The sequence below is a fragment of the Pristis pectinata genome, chromosome 2, assembly GCF_009764475.1.
Source record: "Pristis pectinata isolate sPriPec2 chromosome 2, sPriPec2.1.pri, whole genome shotgun sequence".
NCBI classification, from domain to species: Eukaryota; Metazoa; Chordata; class Chondrichthyes; order Rhinopristiformes; family Pristidae; genus Pristis; species Pristis pectinata.
The window spans coordinates 29,310,424-29,328,087 of NC_067406.1; the positions used below are offsets into that span (position 1 = coordinate 29,310,424).

Sequence of the window (17,664 nt, forward strand, 5' to 3'; positions counted from 1 at the left end):
TTTTTTTTAAATAAACATAGTTTATCCCCTTTGTTCACTTACTTTATATGTCTAAATGGCTGGAGATCTGTTGCCAGCTCTATCATTGCCACTGTAACTTGCCATGAAGAGCAGCCAAGCAGAGCAGTTCTATTAGTAGCAGGTGCAAGAACATGGGAGGGACAGGGGAAATGACTGAAGTTCAAAATAAATATTCTGCAGCCAATATCTCAGAAGTTTAACAACAGTACAATTGCTAGCCCCAGTTCTTCCATTAAAATACTCAGAAATATTAACAGGACTGAAAAAGGGCCCCAATTAAGTATTTAATTTAAACATTTAAGCTCGTGTTTTACCAGCAATTTGCCACAGATTTTCAGCATTTCTAATTGTTGGATATTAATTGTTGTAATATTAGTTTTCCTTAAATTTTGCATTATTAGAAATCATCTTCCAAAAACACAATTAGAAAATTATTCTTAACTACTTATTTTTCAACATATACATTATTAAAAGAACCTCGCTTAATGTGCCCAATCAATTGCATCCTATTGTACTTCTGGCTGATATTGCAGGATCACCTCAGATTGTAAACAAGTTTATTCTAACATGGACAAATTTACAAAGATTTATTCTGGCACACCTGACTGGGTCATTTATCCTGCATGACTGATTCCCAGCCTTGATTTTTATTTTGTAAAAGGCAGTAATATCTGCCTACTCAATCATAGTTGATTTGGCATTTCCTGGAATGACGTACAAAATCCACCAGAAGTTATACTGAGAGAATTTTATACTTTAAACCTCTCGCCACAGTGGTGGCATCCACCTATCCCCATCAGTAGCACAGGGAATCCTTTAGCCCAGTTACAAAAACCACCCCTAAATTGATACAGTTGAAGGGAAGGTGATAAAGTATCCAAGTTTGGGAGTGGGAGTAGGAAGAGAAAGATGGTGGCCTGGAAGGCCAGAGAGAGAGGGATTGAAGAATGGTGTTAACAAGCAGACGTTGAGAGTCTGAAGCTAAGACAAGGTTCAAATGGAGATACAGGAAGAATGGGCACCAGAGAATTATGGGGATGAGCACTTACTGTGGAATTGGGTGAAGCTGCTGCCAGAAAATGGTTTGGCTATGGGGAACATGCATGGCACATGAAACTACAGGACATTACTTTGACTACATACTGGAAGTTTGATGCCAATGATGGTAGTGAAGGATGACCAATTGCACAGCAATTACTACTATAAGCCTTACGAGCCATGGCTTAGATGTGGTGGGCTGAAGGACCCATTTCTGTGCTGTAGAACTCTAAAGAAACAGGTACATCTACATTCTATCTCATACATTTACCAATTAACTATCCTTCCATATAAAACAATGCAATCTCTTACAACTTGAAAAGAAGTCCAAGTGCTGCTATTAGGGAAATGCTAAGCTCGACCAATAGGTCTCACTCTTCTGCACAAATTTCACTAAGACAGTCATAGTAAAGGACTGTGGCATCAACGTAACTTGCATTTGCTTTCTTGGGTACATATTTCAAAAATCAATACTGCAGCAGGGATGTTCGCCTCTTCTTTCATATGTCCACTCAGCTGCTGTAAATTCTCAACGTTACTTCTGTTTTAATCTTTCAAAAATGTGATTTTACATTTATTCTTTTGAATCTTAATAGACAGTTGAATACTTGATGGATAGAAAATGATTGATATTTAATTGAACTGTTTCTGCCTTAGATACATTTCAGTAGACTAAAACCAAATAGATGATATAATGCCAAGGAACTTCTCTCCCTTTTCAATTCAATGTAGACAACTGTGTATACTGATCAATGCTGACAGGATCTGATCAACTAATTAGCACTAATTATGCAGTATAATAGAAGCAGCATAATATTCTTGTAGTTTCATACCAATACCAATTTACAAAAACAGGTTTCCCCACCCAATTGCTTATCATCAACTGTAATACTTCGTTTTCTTTCCATTTTCTACCTTGCCTTCCTCTTCTTTTGCATATGCCTCAAGGCTCTCCTTGAATGTGGAACAAGCAGTAGGTTGTACCACAATCTCACCAACCTCTGTATAAGAAAATTTCTACTAAATACCCAATATATTAATCTTATAATTGTATCCATGCTCTGAACTCAGCTACGTGTGGAATAAGTTTCATCATATTGACTCAGCCAAATCCCCTTTCTTTCCAAATAGCTGCTGCTGCCGAATTCTGGCGGCATCCTTGGCAGAGCAGCTAAAAATTGGCTTCTTCAATGCTGGGACCTTAGGCTAAGGTGAGTCATCCAGCATAGTCTCAATGGGCCAAATAGCCTCCATATATGTCATGAGAAAAGTATGAGCAATATTAGAAATCCATGCCACTATGGGAGTTTCATAAATGGTTCAACCTTGATTCATGCACTCACTTGCTGAGCTTAGCCACCATTGAAGATGCTAGTTTAAATGACAAATGAAAAGACCAGTTCCATAACCAACATTACTCAAACTGAGAGAAATTTAATTCCACACATCTCAGTGAACTCAATTACCACAGTTGCTTGATGGAGAATTCTCAACTGACTGAGTCATACATATCAGGAAAAGTCCCCCATTGAATTTCAAGGCTGTAGCAAATTGGCTGAGCTCAGAGTCAGCAAAGGCATGATGGGCTGAATGACAACCTTGTGCGCTCCATCGTTCTTTGATTTTCTGAAGCAAAAGTACGAACATTACAATTGCTTCTCTGTTCCTGGATTGGAAAGGAGGCAAGTGAGATCGCCACATGTCTAAAGCATGGTTCACAAAATAGGAAGACAAAGATGTGTACTGAATCCTGCACTTTAAATTCAAGATGTACAGGATCAAAACACTGGAACCACAGTGATATCCACAATATTGAGAAAAGTGCATAAGGCAGACAGCCGTGAGTGACTGAAATAGAGAAACAAGTCATTTTGAACCCTCTTGACTGTAGAATTAAATAACAAGCAGAAGGATGGTTGGAGGGATGGTGTTGGTTGTGAAAGAGAGATATTGTCATCAAAAAGATGCAAGGGAAAATTAATGTCAACTTGAAATACATATCACTTTCATTAATCAGCAAATTGGAATAACCAAAACAATGGCCTATAAAACTCATATAAAGTACATATTAATTGGCACAATGATAAGTTAATCAAATAACTTAAAGGCGCTGATTAAAATCTGTGATTAGCCTACCTTAATCAATCAGTAAAATTGTTGGTTATTTCTGGACTTAATTTTCAAATTTGACTTTTTTTTTCAATATCTACTTCAATTCTAACTAAAATACTTCAAGGGATAAATTCAGATATCAGGACTGAAAGGACTGCATGCAAACTTTGGCCACTTTACAGAAGAAAAAACAAACTGACTGCCAGAATTCTTCAGTGTTCCAGTTTTTAAACCAGTTCGACATTGTTTTGTTTTGATGAAAGAGTTAAAATTTTAGTCGCATGATCCAGCCAGTAAAGAACAGTGAGCCGTCGTAAAGACTGCGGATATCTGACGACAGATTTCTGATAATGCGCAGTTGGCAACGGTACTGACTGCAGATATTTGCTGGCACAGTGACAGCGGTGGCACAGCCAAGCCCCATGGCAAGAAGCACTGAAAGGCAAGGGGTAGCATTAATCGCTCAAATCTTTTGCAGCTTGCGGCATAACACTGAGCTTTCTATCGTGTGTTCGAGAAACTATATCTAGCATTCAAAATTCAAACCTTGATATATTACAGGAACATGTCACAATGTTTTAAGGTCTGATCAGAAATGAAATTTACTGCCTGATACAACCCAAACAAAAGAGAAATCAATGCACAAAGTAAGAATGTGAACTACTGCTGAAATTTTCAACACACATCTGTGAATAATTATTTGGTTGCTGTGTACTCTTCTTAATGTCACTTGAAATTAATTTATCTGATTCCCTACAAAGCGCTGAGATGTGGGCTAGCACTCCAGGTGAGCCTGCAGAGGTTGCCGCTGCTGGAGACGTCACATCTTCTAGACCAGATGACTCTTAATCTTGTATATAATGCTAAAAGAACAACCATACCTTTGGGATGCCTGCTCACAATCCAAATGATATTCCCACAAAATACGAAACAAAGGACACGCAATACCTCTCCGAGCTAGGAAGTTGTTACCATGAGTCTGGTAGGCTTAATAATTCAATCAACAACAGTCTCCTGTTTTGAAATACACGGGTATGCATTGAGTATTCTGCTTGGCTTTCATTTAAAGGAAAAGCAAAGAAAACATTCGTAAATTGTTAGGTGATATTATGTCACTGTCACAAAGAAACAATGGAAATACTGAATAATATCTACAATGCCCAGATACATAACAGTTTGCCTGGTTAATAAAAACATTATCTGTTTCCTGCATCTTACCTTGGTTTCGGTGCTGGTTAATAATAAGTTCAGAATTAGGAACTTGGTGGTAGAGCAGTTTTGATATTGATCTATCACCTCTGAGATCTGCATAACACAACAGAAATAATTTCTGTCTGGAAGATCTTATAAGAAATGAGTTTGGGTAGCCTCAATCCAATTCCAAATGGGAATGGTCATGTAGCATAAGAAGCATTCCTTATTTATTTCATATACAACATGTGAGAATCATCAACAATGGCAGCATTTATTGCCCATCCCTAATAACCCTTGAGAAGGTGGTGATGAGCTGCCTTGAACTGCTGCAGTTCTGGTAAAGATGGTCTTACAAAGATGTTGGAAAGGCATTGGTGTGTTTCACAATTTGGACCCAGCAACTAAGTTACTAATTAGTAACCTCAGATATTGGAGCTGTTGTGAGAGATTGTCATACTGATCTGAGAGATTGTCATACTGATCAAAGAGCTAGTGCACATTGAAGGTGGTGTGGATAAACATTGGTGGGCAAGAACAAAGCAAGACACACAAAATGCTGGAGGAATTCAGCAGGTACGGCAGCATCTATGGAGGGAGATAAACAGTTGAGGTTTCATCAGGGCAAGGAAAAGCTTTACTCGACATCTGCATTAATTAAACCCGAACTTGGAGTGGTCGATGCTAACACTGGGTATCCGAAACAAACAGGAAATGTTTGCCAGTGTTAGCTAGATCAAGGAGATAAATGACAAGGCCAAATATCTTCCAAAGAACAGGAAGGTAAAGGGACCAGGCTCAGGCTTGCTGCCTTCAAGCAATATATTTCAGCCTGAAACTTCAACACTCTGTAGAAGCACAACAGACAAAGGATTATTCACAAAAAATGGGTCACTGGAAATGGTTAACAGGGCACTTCTATTACTACAAGTTCATGCTGAAGTTTAAAAGCTTCCCAACAAAAAAAAAATTCACTTCCATTAATTGACCTCAAATACTTCTATTGTTTGTACAAATTGATTATAGACTTGAACTGCCTTGTGTCACGATGCAAATTCATGGTTATGGAAGATAACTTTTTTGGATTTTGTGACATCAGCCACTTCTATTAGAGGATCCCATGGGCCTAAAATGTCAGAGAGAATCACAATGTTGAAGGTTTACCCATCTGATAGGAAAAGCCAGGATTATAAAACACAGATTATTGACACAGATTATAAAATTTTGTTTCACCGAGCCCGTGGGAAACTACTTCCAGCAGCAGATTATTTAATACTGGCCAATATCTGCCCTAAAAATGACAAAAATCACCAGTTGAAACTAACTATCTGTTAAACGAATCAACATTGAGGGCAAGCAAGATAAGGGAAAGCTTGAATTAAACCAATTCAACTTTGATCATATTTCACTACTGCAGTGCAAATTACCTCTTCATTCTTGTATTTCAATGTGCTCTATGAAATTTTTCTGTACTAAACACTTCCTATATTCTCCATATTTCTATATTTTACATTAAAACAGAAAATACACATCAGCAAGTATGCATTTGGCTATAATTTGGGGAATTCAAGGTGGGTGACCATGTTCTAAAGGTGATGTAAGGGAGAAAATCTAATACTGTTACTCAAAAAAAAAAGGTTCCACAAAATGATCAGATTTGTATCATTCTTTAGAATGCAATACATTCAACATTTTGATATGCATCTCAACGTATTTTACAGAACACACAAAACACTGACATAATTAACCAGATGACACAAGCACAATATCCTGCATTGAGCACTGCATAGGCAAAGGCAATAATTTGCATTAATATAGTATGTTTAACAAAGAAATGTTCCCAAAGTGCTTTATTATAATAAACTCAACAGAAAAAGGTGGTGACTGAAAACTTGGTCTAAGAGGTTTGTTTGAAATATGATCAAGAAAGATGAGAAGGGTAGAATATTTAGAGTACTCCTTTTGAGGCAGGATATGCCTATCATGCCTGATTGAAGACATACTACGCTTTAGTAAGTCTGTTTATTTTAAGAACATGTTTTTTTTAGCTTATAGAAGGTGATTAAATGTATTCACTCAGACAATTAAGTACAAACTTCCAAGGATAACTTTAACTTAACGTACCCAGGAGGAAATTGACAAGAACAGGCCGATCGTTGTTTTACTATTGAAATCAATGGCGGGTTAAATCAGCTGGGCTTTCAAACTAGTGCTTGGCCAATCCCATCAGTTTACCGCAAGGCAAGTTAGTTTAAATTTATACCCACGGGTTTCTGATTGAATCACTTGAAGCAACAGAAGACCTTTCTTTCAAATAAATAATCAGTGCGCAAACGATAAACAAAGTATTCACAACCCCCATGAGAATATATTACACTATTACACCTTCTCTTCCCCTTCTCAGAAAATAAAGTATTAGTTTGTTTCTAGTCAAGAAAGTAACAAAAAGAGAAACTAGTGAATTTTCATGACAACACTTGCTGAACAGCTGGATGAACAGTCTTCAGTAAATTACAGGATTGTGTTTTTTTTAAACAATTTTATACTTTAAGGACTGGAAAGAGATTTGAAATATCTGGTAATTTAATGCAAAAGCCTTTCAGAAATGTCATAAAAATTATTAATATGAAGGAAGTGGATAATAAAATGAAAATTTAAATGAGAAGGCCTGATAATGTAGTCTCTGATTTAGTCGTGTAGCATTACAATTTCTGATTTAAAGATTTCAACATCTGGTTGCTGGAAAAGCTGCATTCCCACAGTGCAAGGTCAGTTCTAATTTTACTAAAAGTAATGTATTAAATTAGTATTTAATTTTATTACCACTATATGAAATGCACTTCAATATCAGTGGTCAGTCCTCCAAACAAAAGGTCCATTTCCAGGCACTATGTGTAATACAAAATTGTCTGGATTTGTACCATTACTTGACTCACCCTGAAAGCAACTAATGCTCCATAATTTTTGGGAAAATACGTGATATTATTAAGCTGTTACTAGGACTTCAGTAAATCATGTAATATACTTGTGATGTTAAAACCCACACACTTGTTGGGTGTGCATAACTGGAAAAACACTGACATAGTCATTTTTACTCATAGGGTAGTACTACCAACTCCATGTCTGAAGGTTATGAGCACATTACAGTTATAGCAGCATAAAATCTACATTACTGGAGTAGAAAGCTACAGCAAATGATCCATGGAATAAGAGTTCAAATCCCACCATGGCAGTTTCAAAATTTGGAGTTGTTTAAAAAATCTGGAAATTAAAGGATGGTCAACACAACTGAGTTCCAGCAACACAGCCAAATTGTCATGAAACCTCTAAATAACTCTAATGCGAAAGGAACCAATGCCCTTCAGATTGTCTTACTTGGTTTGGCCTATTTGTAACTCCCTATCCCACAGTTATCATCCTCTGAAGTGGATCAACAAGCTACATCAAACTGTTACAGGACAAACAGTAAATACGCAGTAAACACTAGCCTTGCCAAACATCCCAAAATGAAAAAAAAATCAGTCTGGCCTTTCACTGTAATATGTGCAAATAGCCAAATTATTACTGTGTAAGCAGTGAGATGTTACATTAAACAAGGTGAGTAGAAAAAGACCTAATTTTTACTATTTGAAGAACAAAAGAGTTTTGGTCAATATTTCTCTCTCAACTTTCATGAATAAAACAGATTTATTTCCTTTCAAGTCTGTGAGAGCATCCTGCACAAACCAACCTAGCAAGTGACTGCTTTTCAAAAGCCGACAACGTGGGCCAAAGGGCCCATTCCAGTGCTGTGCTGTTCTGTTCTATGATTGTTAAGTACTATGGATCTTCTGAAGGCACAGTGTGGTGCTATTCAAGTGCAAGCTACTTCTTGTAGGTTGTTATAGGTCCATCATCCAGGAGAAGCAACGTTAAGAGCAGGTGATGTATGCTACACTAAGACATACTAGCTGAATAACAATTTTTATGAAAGCACATACTGACACAATTATGTTAGTAGCTATACAGGTTACAACAAATGGAACAGGCTTTCCATTTGTTGTAACTTTCTCATCGAAAGCAGAGGTCAAGAAAACAAAATCCTGCAAAACCTAGGTATTAATTCAAAGGACTAGCTTACTGTGTGTCACAAATATTAATCCCAACCTTGCTAAACGGAGATATATTTGGTTCAACACAACAGTTCCAGAAACCCACCTATCAGCCCAGGCTTGATATCCAGGATATGCAATGGTATTGGACAGGTACTTGGATAGGAAAGGAGTAGAGGGATACAGGCCTAATATAAGCAAATGGGATTAGCGTAACAACAAGGTTGGCAAGAACATATTGGGCTGAAGGGCCTGTTTCTGTGCAGTAAAACTCTATGACTCTATTAGCAAATTAGTTTTAACACAGTACTGCTGTGGGCAAAATATTTTTTTTAAATTCCTTAATGTACAATTGTCTGAAAAATAACAAAGTATGCAGTCAACCTTTCTACAATAAACTTTAAAGGCAAATTACACATTTGAGCAAGTACCCATGTCATGACTTACTGTATAACTCTTCCCTCCAACCTTCAGACACCTTATCCTCAAACTAAACTGGCAAAGAAATGTATACATGGAGCACAAAAGCAAAGCTGAAGTCCATAATCTGATCCCAGCGTGTATTCATTTCACTTTGTCAGTTGAAAAAAAGATTTTTTTTAAACATGAAACCTTACAGAAACATCTGATGCTTGTTTTCTTATCAGTTTTAATGTTTCATGTTGTTTTGTTATTTCATCTTGTAGCAATTGTTGCCCCTCCTCTCCCAAGTCTTACACAGTTCTAAAATGTATCACTTCCATATTTTTGGTAGAGTTACTGTTACCACCTTTATTATTTTCTATAAAGAAAAATGAACTAATCAGGCACTGCTGGTGTTATACATGTTAGGTGCGTCACCCTGATTCTGATTGCAGAAGGATTGCTCAATCCATCAATACAAGGCAATAATTACGTGGTTATAGTATTGATCCACATAAATCGCTTCCTTTATCTGACACGGGGAGGACTGAACCAGATTGACACAAATATTTTTTTAAACCATACTCAAACGTTTTACAAAAGCATTGTAGATAAATGCAACCTCTGAGTAACTGCACACACAAGATCTTCACGTTTGCTGCTGCCAAATTTATGCCATTCTATATGCAGGATAGACTTGGCACCAACGAGAGCCGACTCAATTACTGAACCTCTTCCAAGCAAAACAATACAAAGAATGTACAAGTACGCAACTGGTTTCAGAGATGCCATGCAGCAGAATAGAAGGACAGCTTAAAATTAGTAAATCTGCATAAATGAACAAGCTTCAATCAGTGATGGATGAAAGGCTGAAGCATCTAACAGGTTAAATGCAATATCTTCACCCTACATAAATATTAAGCAAGTAAATTTCCAATAAGTGAAGCTGAAAAGATTAACTTATTTAAAAGAGAAAGTTTGATAAAGAGATTATAGAAAGTATAAATGATCCATTATTCCACTGTATACAATAGTCCCAGTACTGCCATGTCTGCCCAAGAAAATAGTTGCAACAGGATGAATCAGAAGTACTAATGACAAAATTTCCTTTCGTAAATTGAAGAGTGAGATAGGGTCCACAATAGGAGTGACTGCACAGAATCAACAAGGACTACAAGCTTGATATTACAATTTATTTTTATTAACTCTAAGGAACTAAGTAATTTTATGGTCTGACTTTTTTTTAAAATCCCCATATGATCGGTAATGCAACATTTTGTGCAACACTTCCCTCCAAAAAATTTCTTAGGAATGAGATCTCAGAAAAGGAGGAATTGCAGGCAGCAATATATATTTCTACAACTTTCTGTAACACTGCAGCACTACTAAATTCATTTGGCACTGCCTTATTGAAATTAATTTTTTTAAGAGCAGAAACTGAAACAGAATTTGTGCTGATACACAACTGTTGCTTGTTTGATGTGGAGAAGCACGCAGCCTTCTGAAGATAATGATAAGAATCTCTGAACAGAAAGCAAGCCAAAAGAGAAATATTAAAGTAACATTCACACAGAACAACCACAAGTGTTTAGAATTCGATACAGATAGGTGTTCATCAAGGCTTTTTGGCATTTTCACTGCAGGAAGCAAAATATATTTCAAGTCATTTAATCTTTTTTTTAATCTAATTTTAGTGTGCTGGACCTTCTCGCTTTACATTGTACTATTTTGTTTAGCCCTTGTATAATCAGGAACTGATCCAGGTACTTTGGAAAACAAAAATTATGTCCAATCACCATAACAATATAAATAGACAATTATTTATTTTCCACAGGTATTGCCACTGATATTTATTCCAAAATATTATACATATCAAGGATTACATTCAGAGTCCTATGTCAACATCTTTTGATATACAAATTATTCCATAATACTTTCTTGCAAAAGACTGCCTGTTATGCTTTCAAATGACCTTTTGCTTTGTCTTGCACTGTGCTTCTGAATAAGTTGGTTAGGAAAATGCCATTAGGTTAACCTTTACTGAACTGAGGTTAATATGGTACTAACAATTTATACTTTCTATCACTAAACAGTCTCGTAACAATGTTTTATACTCTTAGTTAACACACCATAAATTATGGTTTTATTTACATAGTCCAACTTATTTTGAAAATCCTTTTCTAACACTGGTCTGAATTTAGTAGCAAATGTTTTGGTACGTAAATAAATGTTTTATCACCTTGCAGCAAATAATCATTCAAATCAATACAGTAAGTACAGCAAGTTATATGATATATGAGAGAGTCTGGTCCTCCTTTGTGGAAAGCTACAAAATACAAGCTTATTTCTCAAACAGAGCAGGTACCACTATTTTTTGGAGCTGAGCATGTTCGTCTGCCTTCCCCCTAGTGCACACCCTATCAGAGAAAAAGGTTACCACAGTATTAAAGATATTCTTCTGTAATCACCATTTAAATTAGCAATACATGAACATATGAGTACCTATTTTGCCTTTCATTAATCTTTAAAAAAGTTTTATATTTCAAGTCTTAACTTCTGACTAGTTATTGCTGTTTTGAGAGATTGCCATAATACATGCTTTGCGAGTTTACAGTCATTCATCTTCTGTCAGTATTGGTTGCGAAACACAACAGTAGCAGCGCAATGTGCACAATTATTAGGTGATCAATCCAAGACAATTTTAATAATTATTTTTGTGTGTACTTTGAAACAAGCTGCTCAGTTTTTGATACAGCCAAGCCGCAAATGAGACATTTTAAAATAAAGTGAGAAGCAGCAGCACAAGGGGACAAAGAAAAGCCTTTCAATGTTGTTTTAAAAGGACAAATAAATAGACAACAAGGAGCCTATTAATGCACCAAGGGAAAGCAGAGTCATTTGCTTAACCTTACCAAAATTATGTTAACCAATTTTTACTGTAAGTGCTCACAACTAAAGTATCTGTTAAGAATTATAATGAACAACCTCTTCAGCTTAGAATAAATAAAACTGCTGCGTATTATTTTGGGTGGTCGAACTTGGCAGGCAAAAGAAAGACATCTCCAGACTGGCTCGCCTAGACACTGCTTCACAGCGTGAATACTCGTCCGTAGGCTATTGTTTCATTCCCTGCAAATTATGCTTGGCAATAAGCACCCTACTGTACATTTCAGCCAAAAGGCATTAGCCAAAACCCAACAGTCTGCAACACCCTGCTGAGGTCATCTAAAACAAGAGTTGGCTTACTACTCCCCATCTTCATGAAATATTTGCAACTATCTCACTGGATGGGAGGCATTGCTTTTACCAATTTATACAGACACGTGGTGGAAAGTTAAAGCAAAGCCATAACCATTCATCTGCTATTGGTTCCACAATGGTTAACTCAGCACTCCAAATGAGATAATGAATCTAAACACAGAAAACAAGAAAGCATGCATATTCGAAGTATAAAACATCATAGAAAATGCTTGAAAGACATATTAGTTTCTCAGTAATTACAAAACAGAATCAGTATAATGCTTCAAGGGAAACAGGAACTTTTTGCATGGTGTATCGAGTCTGGTGATGGACTTTATCTGGAATCACAAACCAGTGCATCTGCTTTGCTATCATTTTCTGAATGGAGTGGAGGGGTGGGACAAAACTAACCGAAGAGCTCGACGTCTGCCAAGTCATTCTCAACATTCAGCATGAGATCATACATCAACTAACAAAGAACTTGCATTATGAACATATTTAGAGATTTGCAAATTATAATGTACAATTTAATTGCAGCATGCATAACTAATACTACAGGGCATTTCCACATAGACAGAGAGGTGCAGTTATGTAAAGATATACCAAACTACTGATCATTTACCAAGCACACTGTTCAGGAAGAAGCTACTGGAGTGACTTTAAGACCAACATGAATTAGAGTTTTAAACCAGATACAGAACTGCACAAATTTCCCTTCTTTGAAATTAGCAAAAAACATTTCCATCTTTTCTGTTCTTTGAATAAAACCATTTTAGAAGATGTCTATCTAGATGTATATAACAAAGAGTATTTTTTTAAATTGTTATTACAGTTGCCTCCAGCTGTACCCAATTGTTATCTTTCTAAATAAACAACAAAGAAAAACGGTGCTGGTTCGATTCTTCTGCACAGAAATGGGTATAAAGGACGAACGTTTCTGAATATCACGTAACTGTCTGCTGAGTAAAAATATCTTCCATTAAAAAAATGCATGAATTTTAGCAACATGGCACTGCAGGAGATAACACATAAATGTCAGATTAGCATTAATAACACAGTCTTTGACTTTTCAAAATAAAAGCAAGCTGCTAATCAGAATGTGATATTCCAACTTTTTCTAATTGACTCAGGTGAGATGGAAGAGAAAGTGATAATGTGTGGAACTGCACTGGACCCAACCCATGACTCACAATGTTCCCCAACCCTGTGCTTGCTCCATGGCCATTCTAACCCTTTTTTGCAGGACTGCTGCTCCAAACAACCACAAAGCCTCACCACCACACTTCAGATGGAGGGGCTTCAAATGATACTTAAAGCAGTGCAAACCTTTGGACTTTTTCCACTTTCTGCAAATACTTTTTGTTTATTCATTATCAAAACCTTGTCACTGACAAGGCCAGAATTTATTGCCCATGCCTAAGTGCCATTAAGGTAGTGCGAGTGAGCCACTCCTTGGATGGCTGAAATCCTTCTGGTGGGTCAGGAATCCTAGGTTTTTGACCCAGAGATTAAGAACCATCAGCAATTTAGGATATGTGCAACTTGGAAGACAACTTCCTTCTTGATATTCACTCACTTCTCTAGAAGTGTATGCTGCAAGGATCCTGATACATAAATGCACAAAATTATTCATCTACAATGAATAATATGATCAGAATAATATGATCAGAATCCCTAGTACAATTGAGGATTCTTGACCTCACAATCTACATCACTATGACCTTGCACCTTATTGTCTACTTGCACTGCACTTTCTCCATAGCTGTGACACTTTATTCTGCATTCTGTGTTGCTTTTACCTTGTACTACTTCAATGCACTGTGTAATGAATTGATCCGTATGAAAGGTATGGAAGACAAGATTTTCCACTATACCTGGTCCATGTGACGATAATAAACCAATTTCAATTTGCAAGAGATAGTGTTCCCACACACCTGCTGTCCCTGCCCTTCCTGGCAGCAGAACTTGGAAGGTGCTATCAGTGCAACCTGGGTACATCTTGAAGACGGTACATATGACAACAAACGTGCACCAGTGGTGAAGGGAATGTACGTTTAGAGTGGTTGAAGTTACCGTGCCCGGATGTTGTCTAGGTCTTGCTGCATGCAGATAGCAGCTGCTTCATTCGCTGAGGAACTGCGAATGGAATTGAACATTGCGCAATGAGTGAATACTCCCGCACCTGGCCTTATGATGGAAGGAAGGTTATTGATGAAGCAGCTGAAGGTAGTGGGATGCTGCCCTGAAGGCGAGATGATTGACGTCTGTCAACCACTGAGAAACAGTTGAAAGAAACTTAATTTAAAAATAAATAATACTAATATGAATGTGTAAAAATATGTAATGTATCTGGCCCCTCAGCTAGGATTGCTACAGAACGTCACTGGACTAGGTAACGAGTCTGTGAGTGGGGCAAGTGGCCTGCTATGCCAATATCTGACCAATGGCACTACCTGAGGTTCTGCATGGCAGTGCACAGGCACTGAAGTATGGGGTACACTGCAGTTTGCCAAGGGTTTTCCATTCACCCACTCAGTAGCCAGTGCAATCCAGTCCATTATCAGGACTGAAATGTAAATGTTATTTATTACATTTCTATTTTATTTTTGGATTCAAAACTTCAATGAGAACTTAGCCACTTTATGGTCTTACTTATATTTACTAACACCCTCAGTGAGTTATATGTTATTGTGCTTATAAAACAAACTAAAGCTAGTTTTACATTGCACAATTGGTTATGGCTCCAAAAACTTAAGCCTTACACAACCCGATGCAAGTCAAACATAAACCTGCCTGGATTCCTTAAAACCGAAAGCACAGAGACACACTAAAATCTCATCTTTCCAACAGCTGGTTTTAGCAAGTGCTGACAGTTTTACTTTCAACATGCAGCTGGCTGAAAATTGCAGCGCCACTGCCACTCTCACATAACACAAGAGCATCTCAAAACATATAAAAATACTTAAGGTTTATGAGTGGTGGAAACGTGGAGGAAAAGAACATCCCGATAAAAGTGAGGGACTCCACAGCATTATATATCTTTGTGTGATTAATCCCATTTCAGCACCACACCAAGTTTCAAGTTAAATTATTCTGATCATATTATTCATTTGTAGATAAATAATTTTAACTGCATCCATGTATCAGGATCCTAATAACATACACTTATAGAAAGGTGAGTGAATATCAAGAAAGAATATTTTAATTTAAATTTGAAGTTACTAATTTGTCATATCTTTCCCAATCACAAGTTGATCATCCTTATACACAATTACATCAGGGTAAAAGTACAAAATAAAAATCACACTTCACTAATTAGTTCAGTAATTAAGAAAAAATAGTTCAATAACTCAAACCCAACTCCATGAATTAATTTGAAGTCCAAGTAGAGAAACAGCTGTTTTTCTCCCCCCAAATCGCCACATGAAATGAATAACCAAGTGCAAGGGTTTTTGCAACAGCTCTGGTTAAAGGCGAATAATTCTGAGGCCAAACCTTTCAGTGCTTCAGGAAATTAAAAGCTAGAATTACAAGCACAAGTTTGTGGTTGACTTAGATCTCTAAATTCTGCAAACTGTTTGTAAAAACAAAATATTAAATCACTGATTCTACTCCAACTATTCACAAAATTAATCACTACTGAGACTGTATGATGTACTAATATATACATTTTATTTTAAGTAAAATTTTAACCAAGTCTATTCCCCCTGAGCTTTTAAGCACTAGTACAGACAAATGGGAAGGCAAAATACCAGTTAAACTAAATCAGCTTTCATTCACTGTGCACAAGTCCTGCAGCAAGCATCAAACATTCACTTGATTACATATGCTTCATTAACGAAGGATCAGGACACCAAATGCAGTCAATCCACTAGCAAATTACTCCCAGAGACAGCAGTATATTCAAGAAATCAGGTTACTATTGCGCAAAGTAGCAGCTTTGGCCCCAACTGAATTGTTAAATGACTGATTGACTATGCTGCGGTCAAAAAAGATCTGCAGGCTGGTTACTTTTCTGGGGGTTCCAAACTCCCTGGCCCTCACACAAACAGTATTGCTACAACCATATCCAATGTATTTACAGCCAAAATATTACAGGAAAACATTATGCTTAGGTCAATAAAATTCAACAGTGGATCATATGCTGCTCATGTGATACAGTGACAAACCTATAACCAATACTAATGTTGTACAGCTGAAAATGCTCTCACCAGACACCAATTGTGAAAGGAAAGAATTTGTAACCATTCTGCTTTGTATTTTTCCAAATTGCAACCAAATATTAAAAAAAAACATTCACATACTTGTTTGGTTTTGTGGTACATTTTTTTCTCAAATATAACTAGTACCAACTTAGTTCCAAAATACTGTACCATATTCTTACACCCATCTGTGGTGTGTTGTGGTGAGTCATAATAATGAGGGTGTTTGTACATGCACAACTAATGCCCACCTGAAGTATGCAATATAGGCCAACAGTGATGCCGGTGAGCAAAACTGATCAACACCCTTCGACTCCAAGTTGTTCTCCAAGTTAGATCCCACCTCTAAGTTGTTCTCAGTCAGGTGCTATGCCTGCATCTGACCTACTGGTTGCAATTATGAAATCTTCACTCTCATCATCTGGCCAATCTGGCCAGGTTACAGTCTGAAGCTATTTGAGGGGAGGAAAGCCCAAGGGTAAAGTTGCTACAAGAGAGAGAAATCAAATCAGGAGTCTGGATTCAAGGGGAACAGTCTGAAAATACAGGCTGGAACTGAGAAGAGAATTTTCTTTCCCCACTCAGAGGGTGCTGAACCTTTGGAATTTTCTACCCTGGAGGCTCATTCATTGTATTCATTAAGCACAAAGATTGATAGATGTCTGTATATTACATGAATTAAAGGATACTGATGCTGGAAAATTTCACTAAGACAGGTTCACTCGTGATCTTGAAGAACTGCAGAGAGGCTCTAAGGGCCAAATGGCCTTCTCCCACTCATATTTCTTATGTTCTTATGTAGCCATGCTTGCCCCTGCAGGTTAAGTACTGTTGTCTCCAGCTGTCTACAAGAGGGAATGCCATTTTTTTTCCTCCATGATATGACACAATAGAATAAGTGCCAGTGAACACAAGCTGCAAGTCTGTGGGTGAAGTGAACATATGAATATTTAAGTATAAGCACTGCCTGATAAAGATTACTGGTAGTTAACTGATGAGCCTGTGGTTCAACAAACATCGTGCAAGGTTGGTGGTGGGGGATACAGCACTTGCAAACACATTCACTGGCCCTGACCCTGTGCAAGGTCAGTGTGGAACTACATTCAGTTCCTCAGGGCTAGACTCTTGTTGAGTTGGAAGACAAGGAAGCATGCTCTCACCCATATTGTGCCACTCATTTCCATGTCAGTTTGACTCGCACAACTTCCACCACCCACAATGCAGCCCCCTTTAAGAGGTACAGACAGGCTTTAAGTGGCAAGGGCTAGTCAATTATTATATTGGTGTCCTCCTGATGCACATAGTAACACACGGTGCAAGATGCATGCAGCAAATATTAACCAAGTAGCAACATCAAGTTGCTGTGA

At 37.3% G+C, this 17,664-nt stretch overlaps 1 protein-coding gene across 6 annotated transcripts in view; it reads right to left on the reverse strand.

The window, feature by feature from the left end:
* Positions 1–17,664, reverse strand: part of LOC127567561 (transcription factor 4-like) — a 470,428-nt gene that overhangs the window by 258,569 nt on the left and 194,195 nt on the right. Inside the window, exon 1 of one of the 6 annotated variants that reach the window (XM_052010597.1) lies at positions 3,196–3,214. The exons of the other annotated variants lie outside the window; for them this stretch is intronic. The gene's annotated coding sequence lies outside the window, so the exon portion shown is untranslated. Of the gene's footprint in view, positions 1–3,195; positions 3,215–17,664 lie in introns of those variants that run through there. 6 annotated transcript variants of the gene reach the window in all.